The 26,139-nt window shown below is 42.8% G+C and overlaps 1 long non-coding RNA gene across 1 annotated transcript; it reads left to right on the forward strand.

Annotated features, from left to right (window-relative positions):
* Positions 1–25,624, forward strand: LOC126996819 (uncharacterized). The gene is made up of 4 exons (XR_007751619.1): positions 1–210; positions 10,772–11,013; positions 14,171–14,298; positions 24,024–25,624. It is a non-coding gene; the product is annotated as an uncharacterized LOC126996819 (long non-coding RNA).
* The last annotated feature ends 515 nt before the right edge of the window (positions 25,625–26,139 follow it).

Consider the following 26,139-nt stretch of genomic DNA (forward strand, 5'->3'; position numbering starts at 1 on the left):
AGGTAGGACGAATAACAGATGTTCGCCACCAAACCAGGAAGTGAAAACGTGGAGGACCAAAAAGGCGTAGAAAAAGCTCAGAGAGGAGAAACGTAAATCTGTCGTTTGTTACCTACGCACAAGTGCATCAGATTTGATATCGGAAATATAACTCAGTTACACAATGGATTATATTAGTGCAAATCCAACTGTGATGGCTCATATGTACTGGTAAGTGGCAGTAGTAGTAGTGGGAGAATTAGTAGTGGCAGTAATAGTAAAAGTGGTGGTAGTAGTAGTAGCAGTATTAGTAGTAGTAGCAGTAGTAGTAGCAGTAGTAGTAGTAGCAGTAGTAGTATATATAATTTCAGTTACAAGCTAGATGAAATTCCACAATAACAATTATCACACAACGGGAGACACCACAGTGAACTAAACTTATGAATTACGGATAATTAAAATGCAAGGATGAACAGCAAACGTTAAACAAGGATACAACCCCCCCCCAAAAAAAAAAAATGCGTTATCAGAAAAAAATAGTAATAAATTACAAACTATGAAATAAATAACAAGTCCGCCTGTCCTCATGTTTTCGTACCGACTGAATCCTATAAGCGAGAACGTCTTAGTCCTCATTTAGCACCTAGACATAATACACTGATCTAAAATGCTTAATAACATGTAACATTAACCCCCTTTCCTAATGTAGGGGACATTAGCCCTTAAATTAGGTTGCAAGATATAGTCTTTGGAGTATTTGGGTTTGATGAAGGGCCATATGCTGGTCCAGCATCAACCAATTACATCCGAAGGTCGTGATGTGGTTACTAGAGTAGGTTGGCACGCCAGACATCCACTTACTAGACTTGCTGAGCGCTATTTTAAAATCATTACAAACAGTTTTGTAACATCAATGAAAACAGCTCAGTGGCACAAAATAGCAGAAAAAAACAAAAGATCGCCAAGCTATGCTTCAGCATAAGGGATACAGAATGAGCAGCCAGAAAAGAAGTAAATTTCGATGAGGGTGGTCTTGTATGTAGGAGGAAATACAAGCGGCCCTCCCGAGTTTACCAGCGAAAGGGATGAAAAAAATTGATAAAGGTTAGCCCTTTTTTAACGTTTTAGCCTATGGTGCCGGTAGGCTTTCTTGCCCGTCATGACTCAGGCAAGTGTTTATAGTGGCGCCATCTACTTTTGGCTCATGCTGCCCCCCCGGAGCTCATTTTTTATTCACTTGGACGGTTCTTCTAGAGTCCGGGTTGATAGGTGGTCTCCTGGACAGCATGTGGGTCGTCTTAGGCCACTAGGCGGTGATTGAAAAAGCCCAAGTGGTAGCGGCGGATTCGAACCCGCGTCGTCCAGAACAAGAGGAATGCAGGGCCCACACGCTAACCACTCAGCCACCGCCTCCCGCATAAGTGATCTGGATAGTGGAGGCATAAGGTAAAAGAAAAGATCGTGTACATCGGGGTCGTGGGAGGGATAGCCATGCAGTTAGCAAGTTCAGAAGAGCAGTCGATAGAAGATAGAAAGAGAGACAATATTTTTGCACACACACTCATGAAACGCATACTTCATGCAGGGACTGACAAGGCCGTTGTAAATGGATAATACCTGGGTGAGGGGAAACTGGTTGAAACGATACGGAGCTCCTAACATCGAGGAAGAAAATTTAGCACAAAATTGAGATATGAAGTGTCCAGTTAATATTTTGAGTTAAGGACACTGATGATTGTTGTAGAAGAAGGAGACAGCTAAACATTGTTGATAAATATAAGATATGTTTGGAAGATTGTGTCGAGTTGATAAGTGGAGAATAACGGTTTTGATCTCTAAGAAACCTAATTTTGGGAACCCTCCATGACAATTTCACGATAGTTATTATGAGAGAGGGATACTCGCCCTTGCGATTAAGCCTAGAGAAGAACGGCACAAATCCCAACTTCTAGACTACAAAGTGAATTAGAAAGAAGTAGAACTAGAAAAACAAGATAAAATAACGTGCGAAACAGTCGATTACTGCAATCGAGCAGGGTGCTGGCAGCGCCACCTGGAAACAGATAGAGGGAGGTGCGTCAAGCCCCATTACCTCATTATTTCAAGGCGCTTCGAAGCAGGCTGGTGGAACCTTCTATGGGGAAGGAAGCTGGGAAGTAAGGAATATGCATGTAAAGGTTGTGCCACGGGTGACCTATGCTAAGGGTGGATGACAAACACAACTGATCGGGTCCTCGGGAGGACAGCGACAGCCGGGGCTGGCAAGGTGACGTTGGTCCCACTTCCTTCCGGGTAGATAGAAGCAGACGGCGGGCATAGATACAGCCCACAACACAGGACGATGGAAGACGCCTCGGTCCGTTTCTCTCGAAGCCCGGTAGAAGCAGCCCTCGGTCCGGCAGGAGACGGGGGCAACGGCTGACCGGGTAACGGGTCCACCTCTGTCAGCTCCACGAGGTACCAAGCCAGTCGGGTCACCGGCGGGATCGTCCCTTGAGCCGGACGACGATAAAGGACTGCCAACCCTGCTCAGCCCAAGGCAGGAATGTGGAGTCGAGAGTGGGTTAATCCAATCTCCTGGGTGATGAGCAAGAGAAGCCACGTTACCTTTGTTCAAAGCCGGGGAGTAGCGTCCGAAGTGACTGAAGCTTCGAAGCGCGTTGGTAGGTTTGATTCCTCCCGAAGCAACGATGAATACGTGAACCCAAACCGTGGTTCGGAAGATACATAACTTGGCCTTGAAGGTGCACTAGTCATTCCGGGTTCCCAAAAATATTTTTTCAGAGATCAAAACCGTCATTTTGGGAACCCTCCATGACTAGTGCACGATAGCTAACGGAGCAGGGGAGAAGGCGACTCCATCGAAGTGCCACAAACCTGAGTTTTTTTGCGTCCCTAGTCGGTGAGCGTAGAGACGACCTGAGTCACCCGAACTTACCATAGCGTACAATCTTGAAGAATCCTCTCCGTTACCCGAGAGGGGGAAAACCAGGTTCATAAAGCAAACCTTTAGAGGTGCGCTAAGTCAGCGAGGCCGCTGATTGGTTGATGACGTCATTGGCCTTGCAGCGAATCACAAGCATGTTCACAAAACCGTCAGCCAATCGTAGAGATGCCCCTCCAGCTGCCGCTCAAAACAACCCGTTCTCTTTTTCCATTTTTCTTCCTTTTAAGGCAAACTGTACTAAATCGTAATCTAGGAACTTAATTATTTCGTCGTTTGCTGCACATTAACGTCAAGGTAACTCTGCTGTTCGATGTCTTGTTATCTAAGAACATGCTTAAGGGGAAAAAAAGAAGATAAGGAGGAGATTGAGGCAGGAAGAAAGCAAATTAAAAATAATGTGGCACATATATACCGAGGCAGACAAGGACGGAAGGAAGGAACGAGGAAAAGTTAAGAGTGTCTTGCCATATCTGCAGCCCAACTCATGGGCTGTCACCCGATAAAGGTCCATGGTCTCACGGAGGGACAAATATAGAGATGGATGGATGGTCGAATGGATGAGGAGGTAGGAAGATGAAGGAGGAGGGAGGTCTGACAATCCCCCGGCCGGTGTTGCCAAACTCTTTCGCCTCTGCCTGTCAACATCTACCTTTCCTTCTTGCTGGAAGTATGCCTTCATACAGCCTGTACCTAAGAAGGGTGACCGCTCCAATCCCTCAAACTACCGTCCTATAGCTTTACTTTCTTGTCTATCTAAAGCTTTTGAATCAATCCTTAACCGGAAGATTCAAAAGCACCTTTCCACTTCTGACCTTCTATCTGATCGCCAGTATGGGTTCCGCAAGGGGCGTTCTACTGGTGATCTCCTAGCCTTCTTAGCTGACTCTTGGTCATCCTCTCTTAGCCGTTTCGGTGAAACTTTTGCTATTGCGCTGGACATATCAAAAGCTTTTGATAGGGTCTGGCACAAATCTTTGCTTTCTAAACTACCCTCCTACGGTTTCTATTCTTCTCTATGTACCTTTATCTCCAGTTTCCTTTCTGACCGTTCTATTTCTGCCGTGGTAGACGGTCACTGTTCTTCCCCTAAATCTATTAACAGTGGTGTCCCACAGGGTTCTGTCCTATCTCCCACTCTCTTTCTGTTGTTCATTGATGATCTTCTTTCCAAAACGAACTGTCCTATCCATTCCTACGCCGATGATTCCACTCTGCATTACTCAACTTCTTTTAATAGAAGACCCACCCTTCAGGAACTTAACGACTCAAGGCTGGAGGCTGCAGAACGCTTAGCCTCAGACCTTACTATTATTTCCGATTGGGGCAAGAAGAACCTGGTGTCCTTCAACGCCTCAAAAACACAGTTTCTCCACCTATCCACTCGACACAATCTTCCAAACAACTATCCCCTATTCTTTGACAACACCCAGCTATCACCTTCCTCAACACTAAACATCCTCGGTCTATCCTTAACTCAAAATCTCAACTGGAAACTTCATATATCATCTCTTACTAAATCAGCTTCCTCGAGGCTGGGCGTTCTGTACCGTCTCCGCCAGTTCTTCTCCCCCGAACAGTTGCTGTCCATATACAGGGGCCTTGTCCGCCCTCGTATGGAGTATGCATCTCATGTGTGGGGGGGCTCCACTCACACAGCTCTTCTGGACAGAGTGGAGGCTAAGGCTCTTCGTCTCATCAGCTCTCCTCCTCATACTGATAGTCTTCTACCTCTTAAATTCCGCCGCAATGTTGCCTCTCTTTCTATCTTCTATCGATATTTCCACGCTGACTGCTCTTCTGAACTTGCTAACTGCATGCCTCCCCCCCTCCCGCGGCCCCGCTGCACTCGACTTTCAACTCATGCTCATCCCTATACTGTCCAAACCCCTTATGCAAGAGTTAACCAGCATCTTCACTCTTTCATCCCTCACGCTGGTAAACTCTGGAACAATCTTCCTTCATCTGTATTTCCTCCTGCCTACGACTTGAACTCTTTCAAGAGGAGGGTATCAGGACACCTCTCCTCCCGTATTTGATCTTCCTATCGGCCACCTCTTTTGTTTCTTTTTTAGGAGCAGCGAGTAGCGGGCATTACATTTATTATTTTTTTCTTTTTTTGTGTGCCCTTTAGCTGCCTCCTTTGTTGTAAAAAAAAAAAAAAAAAAAAAAATACCGCCCACACTTACCGTATGCCTCTCAAAGTGTGTATATCTCAAAATTTTATAAAGAAATGGACTGCCTCTACGGGCCAAGTTTTCTTTCAAGTTGAAAACGCGATTTATAAGCATTTATACGTAAAAATTATAATATTGTTAGCGTTTACTACACCTTCAAGGCAGTAGTTATTTAACAACATATTTAGCGTCACACAGTGCGCGTTAAGGCTTTGTAAATATGCACACTAACCAGTGACGTCATCGATTAGTTGGTAGTTATTACCAAGGATTATAGACTATAAGGATAGCTCACTGAAACGTCATCGATTATGTCATGACTGTGGTGTGTCATCTGGTTCACTCTCACCCTGCTCTCACAGTATACAATGTACTAGAAGACCCTTATTTATTCTTATTCATGGTCAGATTTTGTGCTTTTTGATTGCTAAGAATAAGTAATTAAATTAGGCAGCTGTTGTGTTAGCTAATAGTATACAACAATATAAATAATGTGAGAAACATGAAAAACAAGCTGCAGAAATATTGCTGTTTACCATCGATGCTTACGTTTTCTTAACTTTTATTATCATTAGTTTTCTACAACTTAATTTGCATCCTGACATATATAATAAAAGTTTATTTTTATTTTTATACATAGATATATATTGTATAATATTTACGCAAAATTTTCACTAAATGAATTTACCTTTACCAAACTTTCACTATAAAGCTGTATTGGCTTTACTTTCGCGCAGACTCCACCTTCACTTCATCTTTTCGTTTGCAGGCCAAAATCTACTTCTTCAAGGTGTGTTTGTCTCTAGGAAACCTAATGAACTTAACACCTTGACGACTTTCCGCAGTTGAGCCACTGTAACACCCATATACACCACAAATCACCATTTTCACTGAGCACGCTACGGTGAGAACACAGTGAAGTGAACCAGTTTGCCGCCAAGCACCATTTGTTTACATGTGTGACGTCGTCCGCGATGCATTGTGGGTAAACACAAGCTTAGTGAGCTATCCTTATAGTATATAATCCTTGGTTATTACCGCGCGAGCTTTGTGAATCTCAGTGTTCTTAAAACTACGCACTAAGGGCCCAAAAATATGCCCTAAGCCTTTGTGAATTCGGCCCCAGGACAATAAATCCAAAGGAGCACTAGGTCAATTCATTAAAGCCAAAATTCATTACAATATCAAAAGTACCACGACCGATAAGGGAGCATACTCCCAGCACAACTTTTCCTTTTAAGGCCCAAGAAAAGAAAAGGAAAATCTAAATAAAGAGGAAAGAGGTAGGAGTGCACCTTGCCCTCTCCACCTGCTATCCATGCTGACGTAATGTCAAAACGTTTTCCTGATGTATCTCAAAGTGAAACGCAGGAGGAGTCGTCCCCAGAGAGGAAGAGATAGCGGGCCACAAAACAGGAAACCGTGCTCTACTGGTCGCTCTTCTTGAAGCGGTACAGAGAATGGATCCGAACGAAGGCCTGGGATGCAGCGGCACCCAGGACATTGTGAGCACGGGGTGCGTGGCTCGGATATCAGCGGGATCACTGAAGAGGTGATACTGATTGCGAGCCGTAGAGGATGCCATGCATATCCTCAAGGCCGACACAAGGCAGAGTGGATGAGCCTCCCGTTACAGGTACCAGGCTAGTATGACCACTGGTATGGGAATGGTAATCGAGGCGCTCATTCTTAGCTAGCGACTTAGGAGACGGAGCGAAGGAAACTGCAGAACCATCTGCCGTGCATGTAGCGTACCCGGGGAAACGTGTGACCACCCTAAGCTGCGAGGACCTGAAACCGGATGCGAGTGCTACGAGGAACAGGAAAGGTTCATTACTGAAGGTTCGTCCCGGTAATTGGTGGAAGCGAGGGACGTTATAACCTTTTCTAGGGACCGAAAGGTGCTGCCCCTTCTTGGGGAATTTTAATGAAATGACCACGCTTAAAAGAAGCTGAACTGAGTGAGGGTCTAGGCCAAATCCCCAGCCATACTTAAGTGGGTCAGTTAGAGCAGCAAGGTGAATTGCAATTGTAGATGACCTCTTCCCCTTCATGTGGGAAAGAAAATAAAGAAATTCCAAGATTGTGGCCTCGGTGATTCTTTCTGTATGTCTTACCCTCACGAAGGATCGGAAACCCTTCTAATGAGATTCGTAATGTTTTAAGAGAAAGGAAGAAAAGCGGAAAGCATGTCCCATACGACCTTTTAGGGGAAGAGGCGTACTAGACAGGCCTGAAAAACTCCATGCGTGAAGTGCCAGTGTGGAAAAGAGACTGTCAGGACGAATCCCCTCGAGAGCATGAGCTTCTGGCGGGAAAGGGGAAGGGCACCATTGGTTAAGTTCCGCGAACCATGATTGTGCTGGCCACCACGGCGCTATCAATAAATGCTACCCTGACCATGAAGGGTTTCGGACTATGCAGCACTTTTAATAGAATGCTAGTGCATGGGGGAGGGAACAGATAAAGTCCCAACTGTTCCAATGTTCGATGAAAGCGTCCGGACCGCCCTCCGTTTTCTGAACTATCGAGAAGCCTATCCGATCTTATGGAGGCAAAGAAATCGATCTGCGGTGTCCCTCACCTAATGCATAGTTTCTCGAAGTACTCCCATTTCAAGGTCCATTCCACTGAGGACCTCTTGAAGCGGGAGAAAGCATCTGCCCACTCGTGGTCTTCCCCTGGCAGCTGCTGGGTTGACGTGATGCCGCGAGGGCAAAAATCTGTTCCGACAGTGACAGCAGATTTCCTGAACAGAAGGTGCCATGCTTGTCGAAGCAGTGGACCACCGTCATGTTATAAATGTCGAAACAAATAGCCGTGCCCTCCAGGTCGGGGTTCTCCTAAAGAAAGAAAAGAGAAACCCGAAATCGAAGAAGCCCAGCAGGGATTCTCATTGTCTGCAAGACATGGTAAGGGAAACTGAAGCACTAAAGAGTTTTAGGCGTTTTTCTATCGCATTATCTTCAGATAACCTTACCATGGCTAACCTCGAGTCCCAAGGGAAACCTGGTAAACTTAAAGTTACCTCTCCAACCTGGAAAGCGAGGAGCTAACGGAACGAGGGTGGATGGAAATGTGCCAATAACCATAAGGACACCAATCACTCGTCACAAACACGGCTGCTCCTCGCACCCGTAGCACGGGGAGAGATAGCGCCGGTCCGGGAGGGGATAGAGATCCGCGCTTCCGAGGACGAAAGTGAACCATGTGGACGCAAGTCATTCGTCACAAACACGGCCGCTCCTCTCGCCTGGTGACACAGGGAGAGAGTGCGCCGGTCCGGGAGGGGATAGAGATCCGCATTTCCAGGGACGAAAGCGAGCCATATGGACGCTGAGTACTCGTCACAAACACGGTCGCCCCTCACGCCCGATGTGACGTGGAGAGTGGACGCCGATCCGGAAGGGGGTCGTGGACTCGCGCATCCAGGGACGAAAGCGAGTTATATGGACGATGAGCACTTGTTACACGCGGGTCATAAATCCGCGCATCCAGGGACGAAAGCGAACCATAAGGACGCCAGTAATTCGCCACAAACACTGCCGCTCCTCTCGCCTGGAGGCACGGGGAGAGAGAACGCCGGTCCGGAAGGGGACCGTAGATCCGCACCTGTCGGGAAGAGGGTTAGAAAACTGAAACTTCCAGAAACACCGTTCACCGTAGCGAAGTGAGCCAAGCAGTGGAGTGCGTCTTGACGGACCGAGGAGGCTTGAAAAAAAAAATGAGGGATGGGGCTTGCGGCACCTTTCTCTACCTGTGTCCAGGTGGCGCTGTCGGCACCCTGCTCGATTGCTTCATTCGACTGCTTCACACGTTTTTATTTTATTTTTCTAGTGCAGGTTAGACTCATTGTCGTCTAGAAGTTGGGATATTTGCCATTTTTCTCTTGGCTTTATCACAAGAGCAAGTATCCCTCTCTCCTAATAGCTATCGTGAGCTATTCATGGAGGGTTCGCCAAAATTGAATTTTAGACGCATTGAAAGACAGGAAGCACCTTCTATTCCATTCGGAAATGATGGTAAGGTCAGAGTTTACGAGTTATGTAACGTCCAGCTTTGAGTCCTGTAATTCCTGTTGGGAAATAACATACATTGAGTAGCGCAAGTAGAGGCCCATGGGTAGGAGTGGGGAGAACAGTTTGTTTTGGAAAGTTGTTTATTGAACAATAAAATCTGGGTTATAGAGCAGAGTCCTGCAGAACACCACCGTTGATAGTTCAAGGATTCGAATAGGGACACTCTTCCATAACAGAGATAGATCGGCCTGAAAATAAATTGGAAATAAATGTACAGAGTGAAATAATCCGTTGGGGGGCAGTTTAGGAGGAAAAAATGCCTGCCAGACTCTGTCAAAATGTTTTGAGACGTTTAAGGAGGGGCTGTAAATGATCGGCCTGATTTTTTTTTTTTTTTTTGGCTTATAAAATTCTGTGAATTTTCCTCTTTCTTTCGGTATATGAATGAGTCTGATGAAAAAATAATACACTTAGAACATAAGGAATTTAACATAGGATTCGCAATTTTACAACCCCCCCTTAAGGCAAGGGCAAGAGTTTTCCCGAAAAGGGTAAGATCAGATGTCCAGAAGTCAGTTAGGAAAGCAAGACAATCACCAGTAGAACGCCTCTTGCGGAATCGGTTTTTTTTTATCAGAAAGTCATAAGTTGATAGATGCCAAGGAGTTGTCCCCTAAGGATTTGTTTAAAAAACGCGCCACGTGCCCATATAGCCGGAAGTGGTATTCATGAAGTAAACTGGTAACACACTTCCATTCAGTTCCATGGAGTAGTCACTGATCGACAAGTCATTCGAGCGATACCCCATTATCCTGCGAGGACACTTAGAACCAAAGGCATCGACACACCTCTCGAAGTTCGGTGTCTGTATTCTCACAGCCATGCAGAAAGACAGAAAGCACAAGCGACAAAGATTCGAATCTTTGTCTTTCTGCAAAGATATCGACAACGCCATATTTAGGGAATCAATAACATCGCGGACCAGGCCAATCCGTCGAGTGACTTCATGGAAAGACCCACTATTGTTATGCACTACACTACCAAGGTATGTGAAACTTTTGGTGATCTTGACATCCTCACCACATGCATGAACAGACTAAACTGTGCCATCCAGCTAGACTCCAAACGACTGGACCTTGGTTTTGGCCTAGGAGACCTTCAATCCCAACGGCTTTGCCTCCACATGTTGCACTTCGAGAGCCATCACCAGGATCTCCAGCGATTCTGAGAGGAGTACAGCATTATCAACAAAGACAGGAAGACGGAAACGCCCCCTCACACTTCACAGCACTCTTGGTCTTAGAATAATGGCCTGTCATCAGGTCAGTAATGCTTTCAGGAATCCCACGAATCAGAACGTCCCTGAGTGTCTCGCGATGCACTGAGTTAAATGTCATGTCGTCGTTCCACAATGACGCAAAATGCTTGGATCCGATCAACTGTTGACTTTCCAGGTGTGAACCCGGATTGTTAATTATTTATTCGTATTGCCTCCATGTTCCAGAGCTTATTAATGGGACAGTTCTGTTATTTTTTATATCATTGATTTGAGTGGGATTAGGTTATGTTCCATCACATGATCAGTTCTTAAGTAAGTGATTCAAACATAATTATATGCATTATATTTTACTGTGCGTATCTCTATGTTGCAGGTAGTGGGAGATACATAATATACGGGAGGATAAGGAATAGGAAGAAGAGGAGGAGAAGGAAGAAGGGCAGGAGGACAAGACGAAGAAAAGGAGAGAAACAACACAGCAGTCAGCATCAGGAACGAGAGGTGTTCAAGAGTATCAATCCAAGTAAACAAGAAGAAAAAGAAGTAGAACGAGTTACATAACCTTGGCAATATGTCTATGGGTGTTGGTGACAGTACTGACCTTATCCATGGCGGGTAGGTGGAGAGAGAGAGAGAGAGAGAGAGAGAGAGAGAGAGAGAGAGAGAGAGAGAGAGAATGTGTTTGAATGTGAAAATCATATACATATCTTTTTTTACAGTAAAATTAGCAACTCAAGGGCAGCAGTAAATGAAAAGAAAAGAGCCAACTAAGGCTAGTCACACATTCACGATCTTGACTCTCGACGTTAAAAATGTCGCGCTGTCAGACCTATGTTATGATCATCGTAAAGAGACCATGTCGAAACGACGTTGTTGAGACGTTGCTGAAATGGACATCCAACGATCGTGGTTTATTGCCGACGGGTGATAGATGTCGGGGAGGGCGCCGATTGTTTAATAATTTCCAAAACTTTCGGAGCGTGTCTTGACGTCGGGAGGCACCGGGAGTAAAGTTCGTGAATGTGTGACACTAGACTAAACATTGCTCTTATAACAACAGAGAAGAGTGGACAAATGAAGGTCAATTTCGGGTGGAGAGGTGATTTGATAATGCTCTATTTAAATAGGTGAAGTCGTAGGCAGGTGGAACACATATGAAGGAAGTCTGTTCCAGAGTTTACCAGTGAAAAGGATGAAATAATGAAGATGCTGGTTAATTTTCGCATAATGGATTTAAATTGTATAGGGATGAGCTAGAGGAGGAATTCGAGTGCAGCGGGGGCATGAAAGGAGGAGAAGCATGCAGCTAACAAGGTCAGAAGAGCAGTCAGCATGATACTATCGATAGAAGATAGAGACAACAATGCGGCGGAATTTAAGAGGAAGAAGGATGTCAGTAAGAAGAGGGGAAGTGATGAGACGTAGAACTTAAGACACTACTCTTTCCTAAAGGGAGGTGTGGGTGTGTGACACCAGACACTAGATGCATACTCCATACGAGGGCGGACAAGGCCCCTGTATATGGATAGCACATGTGAAGGGGAGAATAAAACTGGTGGAGACAATACACAATGCCTAACCTCGAGGAAGTTGATTCAGCAAGAGAGGATAAATTTAATGAGGCATCCAGTTGACGTTCTGAGTATGGGATAGACCGAGAATGTTTAGTGTGGAAAGTGTTTTTGAAGAGTAGGTGATAGGTGTTTGTAAGATTGTATCGATTTGACATGTGGGGAAATAGTTTTTGAGGGACTGAAAAACACCAAGTTCCTCCTACCCGGTTCAGAAATGGTAGCAAGGTCTAGACTAAGGTTAAGCGCAGCGTTCAGTCTAGAGGCTTGTAATTCTTTTAGGGCTGATCTTCTGCCAATAAATATGTTTAGTAATGCAGAGGAGAGTCATCGGCGTACGAATGGATACGACGGTTTGTTTTGGAAAGATCATTAATGAACAATAGAGAGAATAAGAGATAGAGAGAGCCTTGGGGGATACCGCTCTGATATGTTTAGGGGAAGAACGGTGACCGTCTACCACAGCAGAGATAAATCTGCTGCATATTAAACGAGATAAAAGTACAAAGAGAGGGATAGGTTTCATAGGAGGGTAGTTTAGAAAGCAAAGATTTGTGCCAAACTCTGTCAAAAGTTTTCGAGATGTCTACGGCAACAGCAAAAGTTTCACCGAAATAACTAAGAGACGGTGACTATAGTCGGTTCACCCGAGTCTGAAGTGTGCATTATCGCGCAACGGCAGCCTGCAGCCACACGGCGTGTCGGATTTAGTGGATAATGTATGATAGCCAACGCATTGTAAACAGTCGTCAGTGTCAGTAATATTATGAGTTGAAAAAATATTAGTAATGTCGCAAATAGCTGTTTTATCAATATAGAGCCTGTTATTTTTTTGGGGGTGGTGGACAGTTTCACGGCTGTTTAATAATCATAATCAGCGATCTTGTGAATTAACAAAACAGCTATTTGCGATGTTAGTAATATTTTTCAACTCATAATCGACTATAATTGACGGTATTTGTTATTGCTGCCTGAACAGTACTGACGCTGACGACTGTTTACTATACGTAGGCTAGCATACAGTGTCCACGAAATCGGACACGCCGCATGGCTGCAGGTTGCCGTTGCGCGATAATGTACGCTTCAGACTCGGGTGAACCGACTATAGGAGTCAGTTACATACATGCATGCATACATATATAAATACATACCTATATAGTTGCTTATTTTCCTGCTTCCTATCATGGAGGTAGGATGTGAGAGAGGCCCTACTAGTAGCGCGATTCTTAAGTGAGGTTTGACAGTCCGGCTGATGTCCGCCCAATATTGTAAAAAAATCCGCTTGTCACACAGTAGTGTGAAGTATTTCCACGGGGGCTTCTTTTAACATTTATTCAAGCCATAAATTGGTAATAAATTAAAAAGTAAAATACACGTAAGGAAATTATAATACTTAAATGACTAAACGTACATGGAAGATAAAGAGTGTGTGTGTATGCTATTGGCAAGTGAAGTGAATTAGTTTTCTGTAGATTTAGCGACTCCTTACCCTAAGTCTGTTCTGCAACATGGAAGATCTGTTTCCCAGTATAATAACACATCACCTGCAAATATTTTTCGGCAACTGCCTTATTTGATAAGTGTAAATTATATACATGGGACTCTACGTCATTCATACGATCACTAACGTCAAACAATATGCTTTCATTGACTTAAGGCGGCAAGAATGCACTTACCACGTTACGGAAGTCCACTTTCCCTAGTGTAAAATGTGGAGCTGGCCATAATTTGTCAAAAATAAAAATTCACTGTTACTCATATATATATTACGCCATTTGTAGGATGTATTAATCTTTCTTTGCTTTTAGGATAGATATGGGAGTGGATGGGGGAGGTAGTGCCGTCTCTCAATATTAAAGCGTCAATGTAGGACGCTGCACCTTATTGAATATTGCTGTGTAACCATATGCAGCGCAGGAGACAAACCTTTTTTTTCTATTGTCTCTTCACACACGTTGACACGTCCATCCAGCAGGCTCGGTGTAAGCTAAGTGAGTGGATGTAGAGAGCAGCCAGGGTGGGGTCAAGTCTGGTGTATGGGCAGGTTTATGGTCAGGTCAGGTCTGAAACGCCGGCCGACCACAATGGCCTCAATTTTTCCGCTCCTCTTTCTCTCCTCCCATCCTACCTCCTTGATACCTACACACTTATCTCCTTACCTACCTCTCTCTCTCTCTCTCTCTCTCTCTCTCTCTCCACAGAGGAAGTGGTGTGCGCGTGTTCTGGTTGTCTCGCACCGACATGGAAAAGCGCTTGCTGGTGACTGTGTGCGTGCTAAGTCTGCTCGTAGTGGGTCTCATCACAGGCGTGGCGGTTCTGGCGGCGAAGGGTAGGCATGCGTTCCGCACTTTTAACTAGTTTTTAGAGAGGTAATGCTAGTGATGAGGATGAAGAAGATAATAGTTTTTGTGATGCTGTTGTTGTTGTTGCTGTTATTATTATTATTATTATTATTATTATTATTATTATTATTATTATGATGATGATTATTATTTTCATTATTATTATTATTATTATTATTATTATTATTATTATTATTATTGTTATTATTATTACTATTATTATTATTATTATTATTATTATTATTATTATTATTATTATTATTATTTTTATCATTATTATTATTATCGTCTTCGATATTATTTTATCACTTATACAAATAATCACATAAACTATATATTTGTTGTATTCATTGTACTAGCAGCTGTGAAAGGATTAGTATCAGTAATACTTATAGTAGAAGCAATACTAAGGGATGATAAAGTTAGAAACATGCCACATCAATTAGCTGTACACTCGCGTACAAAAAAATTACAGATATCAGAATAGTTCAGTCGGCTGGCGAGAACTGGCAACTGACCAACAGGGGCAGACACGTTATAACTACATTTCACTCAACCCCATAAAATATAGATAGATAGATAGATAGATAGAAATAGATCTATTTGTTTATTTTTATTTATTTTATCATGTACTAATATATTTATATAATTATTTATTTATTTATTCACACACACACACACACACACACACACACACACGAACTATTAGGCTATTTATGAACCTCTTGTAATCTGTGTGTTGACTAGCATCGCAAGGTGTTCCCCATAGATTAGTATTATATTGTATGGCGCTCGCTGCGTCACACAGACACCTCTTTTTTTCTACGTTTGGCTCGCTGCACCGGTAGGCTATCTTGCTAAGGCCTGGTGTTCCGCCCCAGCCTCTTCGTGTTGCAGGGAAGTATGCATAGTGGTGCCATATTGGTTAGGCTGATGCTGTCATCCGGAACTCATTTCTGCTCCACTGTAGAGTTTTGCTAGAGTCCGGATTAATAGGCGATCTTCAGGCATGTAGGATTTAAACAACTCGGAGTGGATCAAGAATTGTTATCTTGTAGCGACGGGCGGGACTTGAACCCGGGTCCACCAGGCCACCGCGTCCACTCGCTGACCACTCAGCCACTTGATAAGTCCTCACAAACCCAGCTATGTATGAATCCAAAGAAAAAAAATGTGGGAAGATTGTAGGAAGATTGCAGGCAGCTGATTGGCTGAAACCCTAATAACTTGCAATTTCTGCCAGCAAAACTCGCTCTTGATCCTAAATGTGTCAGCCAATTACGAGTTATGGTGATCCCCCCCCCCCCCCTCTCTCTCTCTCTCTCTCTCACTCTCTCTCTCTGAGGAGCACTTGGAAGGCTACTTAACGATGCAGTGCGTGACACCCGATCAAAAAACTGCTCTCGACTGCGTCTCTCTACCCCGCCTGTGTAAATATATGGCATGCAACACAACCAAGGCCAAATCGTGGAACCGCAAGTAACACCACCTCCATTACTAAACCTCAAGATAATCTTCAAGTTTCAATGCGGGTAGCATAATAAACAAGTTTGAAGAATTGAGATGTCTTGTTTCAACAAACTTTTGACGAAATTGCTATAACAGAAACATTTATTGATACCACAAATATTGCTTTACTAGCTGGCACCCGTGCAAATTGCGTCGTGATTGGGTTTGTAGCGAAGCCCGCTACAATACTCTCCCCTCAGCAAAAACGTCCCTCTCGCTCGAAATTGGAGAATATATTACCGTTTTCACGTTAAATAGGGGCTATATCGCAAACATAAACTTTGGCCAAATCCGCGGTAATAGGTCAAAATTTGGTGCTGCTACGACGGGTTTAAGTGCATCAGATTTCACTGATAAACCCTTAGGCCTTAGCCTATTAATTTTCACATTAAGTAGGGGCTATATCGCTTAACAAACATAAACTGAATAAACTTCGGCCAAATCTGCACCAATAGATCAAAATTTGGTGTTGCTACGATGGGTTTAAGTGCCTAAAAAAAAAAAATAATAAAATAAACTTCGGCCAAATCCGCGCCAATAGGTCAAAACTTGGTGTTCCTACGATGGGTTTAAGTGCCTCAAATTTCAAAGACAAACCCTCAGCCCTTAGCATATTTATGTTATAGAAGTTCAGAATACAACACAGGTGACAACAGATTCTTCAAGAAAGGTCGTGTCAACCGTAAAGGCGGTGGTGTCGCCTTTTATGTCAAAAGGTATTTCGAACCTACCGACAGAACACCAAGAGACAGTAACGTTGAACATTTATGCGTGCGAATAAATACCGCAAAAAATAATATATATATATCCGCCATCTACAGGCCTCCGGGGCAGTCACTCGATGATATTGAAATGTACAGCGCTTTACGGCAATTACTTGATAACAGCGATTCACTGATATTAGGAGACTTTAATCTCCCTTATATTGACTAGGTGACACTGTCGGGTACTGAAGGCGAGTCACATAGAATGGCCGAATTTTTAGAGGATAATTACCTAAGGCAAATGGTTATTGAGCCAACTCGACAAAAAAAAAAGCTCCTCATCACCAGAGACTAATGACTGACAAGTGTCATCTATAAATAGCTTATCTCTCTCTCTCTCTCTCTCTCTCTCTCTCTCTCTCTCTCTCTCTTCTTGATACAGCAACCCAAGATAACCTAGTCAGTAATGTTACGGTAGAACATCTCGGTTGCTGCAATCATAAATTAGTGCCCGTCGACATTAGAGCTCAAACAACAGTAGCTGAAAATAAAGTAATAATACCAAATTTCAAAAGAGCAAATTTTGTAAAAATCCGACAAAAATAACAGAAATATGTACTATCGTGCACACTCCTCCGCAGCCCACCAAAGACTGACGTACCAGTGTTGCCACTCTCTAGATATGGAAAAACCGAGATGGGTTGCCTAAAAACATCAAGATTCCTTAAAAAAAACAAGATTATTATTTATTATTAAATATTATGGTTATATAGCAGTAAATAAAAAAAAAACGGAATTCACAGCTGTAGCTGGTTATAGGATCTCTCTCTCTCTCTCTCTCTCTCTCTCTCTCTCTCTCTCTCTCTCTCTCTCCCGCGCAGGAAGGGAGCATATTTACCCTCTTAATTAACGGGGGCCGTCTTCGGACAAGGGCCCGTTCTCCTAGTGATACTAGGGGTAAATCTTTAACAACATTTCTCTCTCTCTCTCTCTCTCTCTCTCTCTCTCTCTCTCTCTCTCTCTCGACACACCCACCCACACACACACCCACACACCTTTTATCCACAAAACAGATATAGATACGGAGACGGGACCACACGATCGCGTAAGCCCAGGCCCTGTAAAACTACAACTATATAGGTTAATACAACTAGGTAAATACACACACACACACAGACACACACACTCATCATCTTATAGAGGCAATATATGAGTTATGAGTGTGTGTGTGTGTGTGTGTGTGTGTGTGTACTTCCTCCTTCTTACTCCTCCTTTAGCTAAAGGAGCTATAATTAACCTTTTCCTTCCTCTGACCCTAAAGTTAATCCTCAGGTAGCATAATTATCAGCTTAAATCGTAGCCTTCTTTTTTTTGTCTCCGCGGAACAAATCGGCAGCTCCGGGCTGTCAGAATCTTCTTCTTCTTCTTCTGTGGGTTTACCCCCTAAAAAGGGGGAACGGGCCTTTGTCATTGCGAATCGTACAAGCCCCACCTTTATTAAAAGGGGGGGGGGGATTCGGGGGGGGGGGGGTTTGTCGCAAAAAAGCGTACGGCAGGTATACTGATTTCCGTTCAGGCGTTCACTCTGTTCGTCATTGTATATTTCAAAATACTACTACCGCTTCGAATAGAAAAAATTGTGTAAAAAATTAGCTTAACAAAAAAAAAACTAGATTTATGGACTTTTATTAAAAAAAACACCCAGAAACCTAGATCACTGCAATAAAACCTAGATCTAGGTGAAAAAACCCAAGAGTGGCACCACTGTGAGAAACGGCACCGTCTGTACGCTCTCCCCATCCCCAGAGACTAATGACTGACAAGTGTCATCTATAAATAGCTTCTCTCTCTCTCTCTCTCTCTCTCTCTCTCTCTCTCTCTCTCTCTCTCTCTCTCATACAATAATTCTTGTTATGATGTTCGTTTGGAAATATCTGGATCAGTAAAGGGGACATTTGAGACGTGAGAGCCTGCTTTGATTCTTGTATCAATATGAATGACATATTTTAATTAGTGTGTGTGTGTGTGTGTGACTTATATTTTAACTAGTGTGTGTGTGTGTAGACGCAGAAGTAGACAGAGGCAGGGAAGGGATTAACGGGTGGACATGGAAGAAAACATGGGAACACAAAGGAAGAACAAACAACAGCAGACCTGCTGGTCCTTACGAGGCTGTTTGTGACAAGCTACACTAACTATCTAATCAAAGGTGGAAGATGAAGGACAGCAAAGGCGAAGGCTCCTCCCCACCCCCCCCCCCAATTATTAACTGATTATTTATTTACTTCTGGTTTTATCGAGTTGTAAAAAGAATATTTAGGATCTACATACTACAATCACTGCTGTGTTTAATGATGTTAGGTAAAATTGTCTATCTTGTATAAAATGTGAGCTAAGATAAATAGTATTAAAACATTTATCACCAAGTGCATGTGTGAGTGATTGTCGCCTCCACGAAAGCCGGGAGAGGAAACCAACCAATCAGGGCGAGAACCGAAATGGGAGGCCAGCCAATGAGGTGCGGCGCAACACATGCTGCTTAGAAATAGAGGAACACTTACTTTTGAATAGGCTATGGTAGTAATAGTAGTAGTAGTAGTAGTAGTAGTAGTATATTATTATTATTATTATTATCATTATTATTATTATTATTATTATTATTATTATTATTATTATTATTATTATTATTATTTTGTAATATAAATAGTAGTAGTCCTAATAGTAGTACTAGCAGTAATAGTAGATACTGTTTAGAGTAAATTAGTAGGTTTAGTAAAGTTTTGTTTTTCATCATGTATGTAATATATTTACTTATCATACAACTGGTGTTATAAGCAAGCAGTGGTGGGCGCCGCTAACCGAAAAGTTAGTTTCGCTAACTGGTAATCCACTAACTAAAAAGTTAGCCGAGGTTCCTGAAGAATTAGGTTAACCGATCCAGTGCCAACCCACTGCGCATCGCGTCAGCTGCGCTCGAGGAGGAAGGAGGGAGGAGGGTTCCGATGTAGCGTTAAAAATAGTTGCCCCGTGATAAACTGTTGCCTCACCATCTGCGCGTGCGTGGCCCCGCCCCTTCTCTCTCTCTCTCTCTCTCTCAGAGTCCCGCAGCAAAGTGTGCCAGAGGTGTGACATGAGAGAGTATGAAACAGTTGAGCACGACGCTGGAATGTGAGAAGTATGAGCGATTAGGAATGGATGTAATGAGAATAATTATCCCACCTGAAATGGGCTGTGTGAGACGAAAGAAGTGGTTGAAAGGACAGGGAGATAATGGATGTTGCTTCTGCTGGGGCTGTGTGGGGAGACGACTGAGAGGAGGATTGTGACAGTAAAAGAGTTCCTAGAGAGAATGAATGTGGTATGTTAGGAGTAGGGAGTAGAAAGTATGATGGGTACTGTTTGTTTCTGTGTGCTATTTTTTTTTTTATATATAGGTGTTGCCGTTACAAAGGCATCAGGCATTGCGTGATGGGAGACGCGAGGCCTCCGTGCTCTGCCGAGTCTGGGAGCAGACAGTATGGGTGGGCAGGTACCGGTACCAGTACCGGTACTAACGGTACCAGCTAAACGGTACGGTACCGGTACCAGATTGCTCGGTACCGGTACCAGTTGCTCGGATTTATTTATTGTATTTATTGATAATTCTTCATGTCCGATTTTTTTTTTAGGTTGCTAATAAATATTGTTATTGTTATTAGACTATGATCGAGTACATCCATAATAACTATACATGCTATTTTTTTATCGAAAAAATAAATATTCACTTCATTCAGAGAGAGAGAGAGAGATCACCACTTAGTAAGTGGATATCTCGGTGATATGGTAGTGGGTACTCGATCATAGTCTAATAACAATAACAATATATATTAGCGTTTTCTAGACTCGTGGGACTCACTAACTTTTAACCCAAGACTTCGTTTTCTTTTTACTTGCCACTGTTAAATTCGTATGACTCGTTAACTTTTAAAGAGAGAGAGAGAGAGAGAGAGAGAGAGAGAGAGAGAGAGAGAGAGAGAGAGAGAGAGAGATAATATTTATACAAAAAAGAAATATCTAAAAAAGTTTTAATCCATTGGCAAGAGTTTCTGGCTATAAAGAATTGCATGATGAATTATATAAGATGATTAAATATTGGAGGTGTAGCAGGCGAGAGAGAGAGAGAGAGAGAGAGAGAGAGAGAGAGAGATCACCACTTAGTGAGTGGATATCTCGGTGATATGGGTAGTGGGTACTCGATCATAGTCTAATAACAATAACAATATTTATTAGCAACCTAAAAAAGAAAAAGAATCGGACATGAAAAATTATCCAGTAACTCCAATAAATAAATAAAATAATGGAAACGGGAGCTGTGATGGAAACGGAAAGCAGGACAAAATGGTGGGAACTTGGGGAGACGGTCAGCGGGGCAGTGACTCAGCGTCTACACACAGGGCTCATACCACATGGAGGCGGGCGAGCACCGAGCGTCACTAAGATCCTAACGGCAATGCGCAGTGCCGAGTGATCATTAAGCTTCCCGGAACCCAAGTGATCATGATGCTTCGCGGTACCAGTACCGATATCAGTTATCGATACCAGTACCGGCGAGTGATCATTAAGCTTCCCGGAACCCAAGTGATCATGATGCTTCGCGGTACCAGTACCGATAGCAGTTATCGATACCAGGTACCGGTACCTGGTGCTCGCCCGCCTCCATGCGGTATGGGCCCTGTGTGTAGACGCTGAGTCACTGCCCCGCTGACCGTCTCCCCAAGTTCCCACCATTTTATCCTGCTTTCCGTTTCCATCACAGCTCCCGTTTCCATTATTTGATTTATTTATTGGAGTTACTGGATAATTCTTCATGTCCGATTCTTTTTCTTTTTTAGGTTGCTAATAAATATTTTTATTGTTATTAGACTATGATCGAGTACACCCATAATAACTATACATGCTATTTTTCTTTCGAAAAAATAAATATTCACTTCATTCAGAGAGAGAGAGAGAGATTTACATAGATTTACATAGAAAATCAGACCACACAGACCCCATGGTACAGACTAGGTGGTCTGTCCTTAAACCTAAGTGATTTTACATTAATCAGAAGGCTCCTAAACGTTGCATTTCTACTCTAGTTGATATTAAGTTGAAGGAAGAGAGAGGGTTTTCTTTACAGGAAATTTGTTTGGGAATTTCATCAGAAGTCATTAAGAAAAAAAAACTCCTTTGGGTACCGGTACCGGTACCGGTACTAACGGCACTTGAGTTTTCGGTACCGGTACTACCGGTACTCAAATTAACGGTACTTGCCCATCCCTAGCAGACAGGCCGAGCTGGGCCACGCATGCGCAGATGGGAGGCAACAGTTTTTCACGGGCAACTGTTTTTCACGCTACACCGGTCTTTCGGGCTCAATCTGGCCCCGTGGCACGCGCTGAGGGACGGGTAACTCCTCCCTCTCCTCTACTCTTGACTCCGCAGCCTCAAGCTCTGCTATTATATATTTCATGCCGTCACCTCTCTTCACCCACCTCCCTCCCCTCTACTCTTGCCTCCTCAGCCCCAAGGTCAGCCATTATATATTTTATGTCGTCACCTCTTCATCCCCCTCCCTCCTCTCTACTCTTGCCTCCTCAGCCTCAAGCCTCGGCCGGGGGCGGAGCTAATTCCTCCGGGGCGCGGGTTACGTCATTTTGACGTCACGCACCGCCCCCCCCCCCCCCCCTCCCACACACACACACGATCGGTACCCCAATTTGCGTATCGGTTAACCTTTCTTGAGAAACCGTAAAGTCAGCTTCGCTTACGCTTAACCGTTGAACTGATAAAGAAATTAGTGGAAGCTAATGCTAACCGCTACCCGCTAATTTTTTTTTTTTTTATATGTGAATTTAACCTCGGTTTTGTATTTTGGCTCTAAAATCCTTAAACAAGGACTAGTGACCTGAAATTTCAATATGTTGTAGCCCAACAAGCAACAACAATAAGAGAAAGATTCCAGTTTATCATAATTCCATGTATTTTACCCAAGATTTCCAACAACTTTAAGCATTTTTTTTTCCAAAACTGACACTTGTTATTATTCTAAGTTGTTTTTTTTGTCAGGTGGAAAATATCGAATTCTTGTTATTAAATCCCGAGATCAAAGAACTGGAAATGGAAGATGCATTACCGTAAAATACCAAAAAGTTTCTTTAATAATTGTCCAATTTCCCTACTTTAAGGCGTAATTTACCCAAAAGTGGAAGCCCTGGAATTATTGCGCCATGTGGCTCAACTGGTGCTGAGTCTGCCCACAACGGACAAGGACAAACCTGTATGAATTTTTTTAGTGGACTCAAGTTAGCGGAGAAGGAGCTACATTTAGCGGAAGCTATTTGGTTCGGTAACTGTTTCCAAAGTTAGCGAAAACGCTTATCGGCTAACGGAAAAGTTAGCTTCGCTAATTAGCAGTTAGCGGATTAGCGGAACCGTGCCCACCAGTGTAAACAAGTGATTGGTAATAGAGTCTAAGAGGTGGGAAGCTGGAGGAAGGCAATGCATAGTGTGACAGGGCTACGGAAAGCGAGGAGAGGAGAGGGGCTGAGAAGGAGAAAACCGAATGGGGACTCTGTTAGCTGGATTTATGTATGCGGCAGCATTCTATCTGTGTTCGTTTTCGGCGTGAAGATGACGGACATACAATGCCTCTCAATAGTGTATGTGTGGTATGGGGATTAGCACGCGTTAGCACGAGTCAGCTGGACTTCGAATCACGACCCAGGCAGTTAGTGGGGATATGGACGGCGAGGTAGTGAAGCGACGCGCCCCCGGGTGTATGCTCCCCATTAGTTAGTTATGCAGAAGGACAAATATTCGAATAATTGTCACTTGTGTTCCCTTGTCTCTACTGTATGGCTGTGAGATATGGACACTGAATAGTGACTTGGAGAGGCGTGTCGATGTCTTTGGTACCCAGTGCTTTCGCAGGATCATGGAATATCGCTGGAATGACTTCCTGTCGAACCGACTACGCGATGAAACTGAATATGCAGTCTGTGTATATAGTCTGTGAATGCCAACGCCTGGTATAGGATCACGTGGCACCCCCCAAAGATGTCGATCCTGCTCACAAGGTTGGTTATGTGCGAGAGAGAGTACATAACCAACCTTGCAAAGGAGACCGAGGGGACGCCCACCTAGCTCATGGATAGAGTCAATCAGTCGATCTTGCCGGGAAGGACTTGAGATGGGTAGGGATGCTGCCTGGGAGCTTGATTTGCGGGACCATCGGAAGTATAGGTGGCGAGTGAGTGAAGCGAAACTCCCCCGGGCGTATGTTTTCCATTTATTAGTTATTTATTATTGATTTACTTGATATTATTCATCCACATCTTACTTTTCGTCATTTCTTATTTGTTTACTTATTTCATGCTATTTTTTTCCCAATATATTGATGTTTTCTTATTGAATAATTTTGTTATTACGTATTTGTTTATTTATGTATTGTTTTTTCATTATATACGTTTTCTTTCTAGATACTGAACACTGTCCCGAGCCGTCTCCAGGACCGTCACTTCCAACACCAAAACTTAAGCGCCCCATCTCCAGCACACCCGGTTACCGACTACTCACGCACGCACGCCCACACAATACTCACCTCCGCCATCCACACCACGTACACATCCACCCACCCACACCGCTACGCACACTTCCTCAATAGCATACGCATTATCACACACCCGTGGTTACACCTAATGACACACATACATATTGACGTTCCCGTCCTAACCTGAAAGGGTGAGGATATGTCTGGCGCTGAGTAGAGGCTACGGTCGAATAGTGGACCCTTAGGCCTATTCCAATCACTCATCATTTCACTTTATGAATATAATTAGGAGACGGTGAGTACTTTGTATATGTAGGGTTAAGTGGAGTAGGAAGCCGCCCCTAAGGAAAGAAGTGCCTGTTGTATCTATAATATTAGAGTTATTGATCTGAAATATATTTTGTTAGCTTGGTTAATGGCTTATCAAACTGCTGAGTTTTTGCAAGAGCTATAACATGAATTGCTTAAAACATTAGAAAGGGGCCTTTTACCCCAAGCCTGGGGTGGTCCAGGGGATGGGCTTTTTACCCCACATTAAAAAATATTGTGGTCCATCAATAAAACAACATTAAATATAGAAAACCATAAATTTATTTTCCTGCAGAACATAAACAATAGTGCTTTGTACACAAACTATATATAGCTATTAGTAGTTTTTTCTTTGTTCAGTGCATTTAACTCATACAGTGTCGACTTGAGGTACAGAAATGAGTCAGTTGCCGTTGGTTACAAATCCATTGGTGTATATATTTATTTCATGCGTTTACGGGAAGTATCGTTTCCTTGCGAGGCCAAGATGTAAAGAGATCTCAGTTATTATTTTCTTTATACAGGAAGAATGTATGTAAAAAAAAATCGGAAATTTATGTTTAGTTTTGGGGAGGCGGTGGTTGAGTGGTTAGCTTGCTGGCCGCGCATTCGCCGCGTTGTGGATGATGCGGGTTCGAATCCGCCGCTACTACCTGGGATTTTTCAGCCACCGCCGAGCGGCCTAAGACTACCCACATGCTGTCCTGAAGACCATCTATCAATTCGGACTCTAGAAGAAGCTGTCCAAGTGAAATAAAAAATGAGCTTCCGGGGGCAGCATGAGCCAAGAACAATGGCGCTTAAGATGTCAAAAAAATCGGAAATTTATTTATATAGTTTTGTATGCTATTATTACGCTTTTATTTTTACACACATTCTTCGTGTATACAGAAAGTGATAACTACATATCTCTATACATAATAATTACATATAAATATGTGAAAAACAAAAATGAACATAAATGGTTGGATATTTAGTCGGTAACATCGGACAGGGCACGGCGTAGTTTACGCAACCCAAAGCTGAAAAAACCCCATTATACAGTCTCTACTCACCAGTTCTCATTTCCGATCATTTTTAAGTCTAATATCTATATTTGCAGGCTTTACTCATTATATCTTCAAGTGGTAAAACTGTATATGTAGACATGAAAATAATGTATCCGCAAAATATACTTGAAATTTTGCAACAGAATTACACCAACATGAAGCGACTCAACAACAATGGATATATATATATATATATATATATATATATATATATATATATATATATATATATATATATATATATATATATATATATATATATATATATATATATATATATATATATATATATATATATATATATATATATATATATATATATATATATATATATATATATATATATATATATATATATATATATATATATATATATATATATATATATATATATATATATATATATATATATATATATATATATATATATATATATATATATATATATATATATATATATATATATATATATATATATATATATATAAATGGAATGCTGGTTAACTCTTGCATAAGGGGTTTAGACAGTGTAGGGATGAGCATGAGTAAAAAGTCGTGTGCAGCGGGGCCGCGGGAGGGGGGGAGGCATACAGTAAGGAAGTTCAGAAGAGCAGTCAGCATGAAAATATCGATAGAAGTTCTCTCCGTTGGGCTCCTCCGATCACAACCTTATTTTTGTATCCTGGC

The sequence above is a fragment of the Eriocheir sinensis genome, chromosome 11 (genome assembly GCF_024679095.1).
Source record: "Eriocheir sinensis breed Jianghai 21 chromosome 11, ASM2467909v1, whole genome shotgun sequence".
NCBI lineage: Eukaryota > Metazoa > Arthropoda > Malacostraca > Decapoda > Varunidae > Eriocheir > Eriocheir sinensis.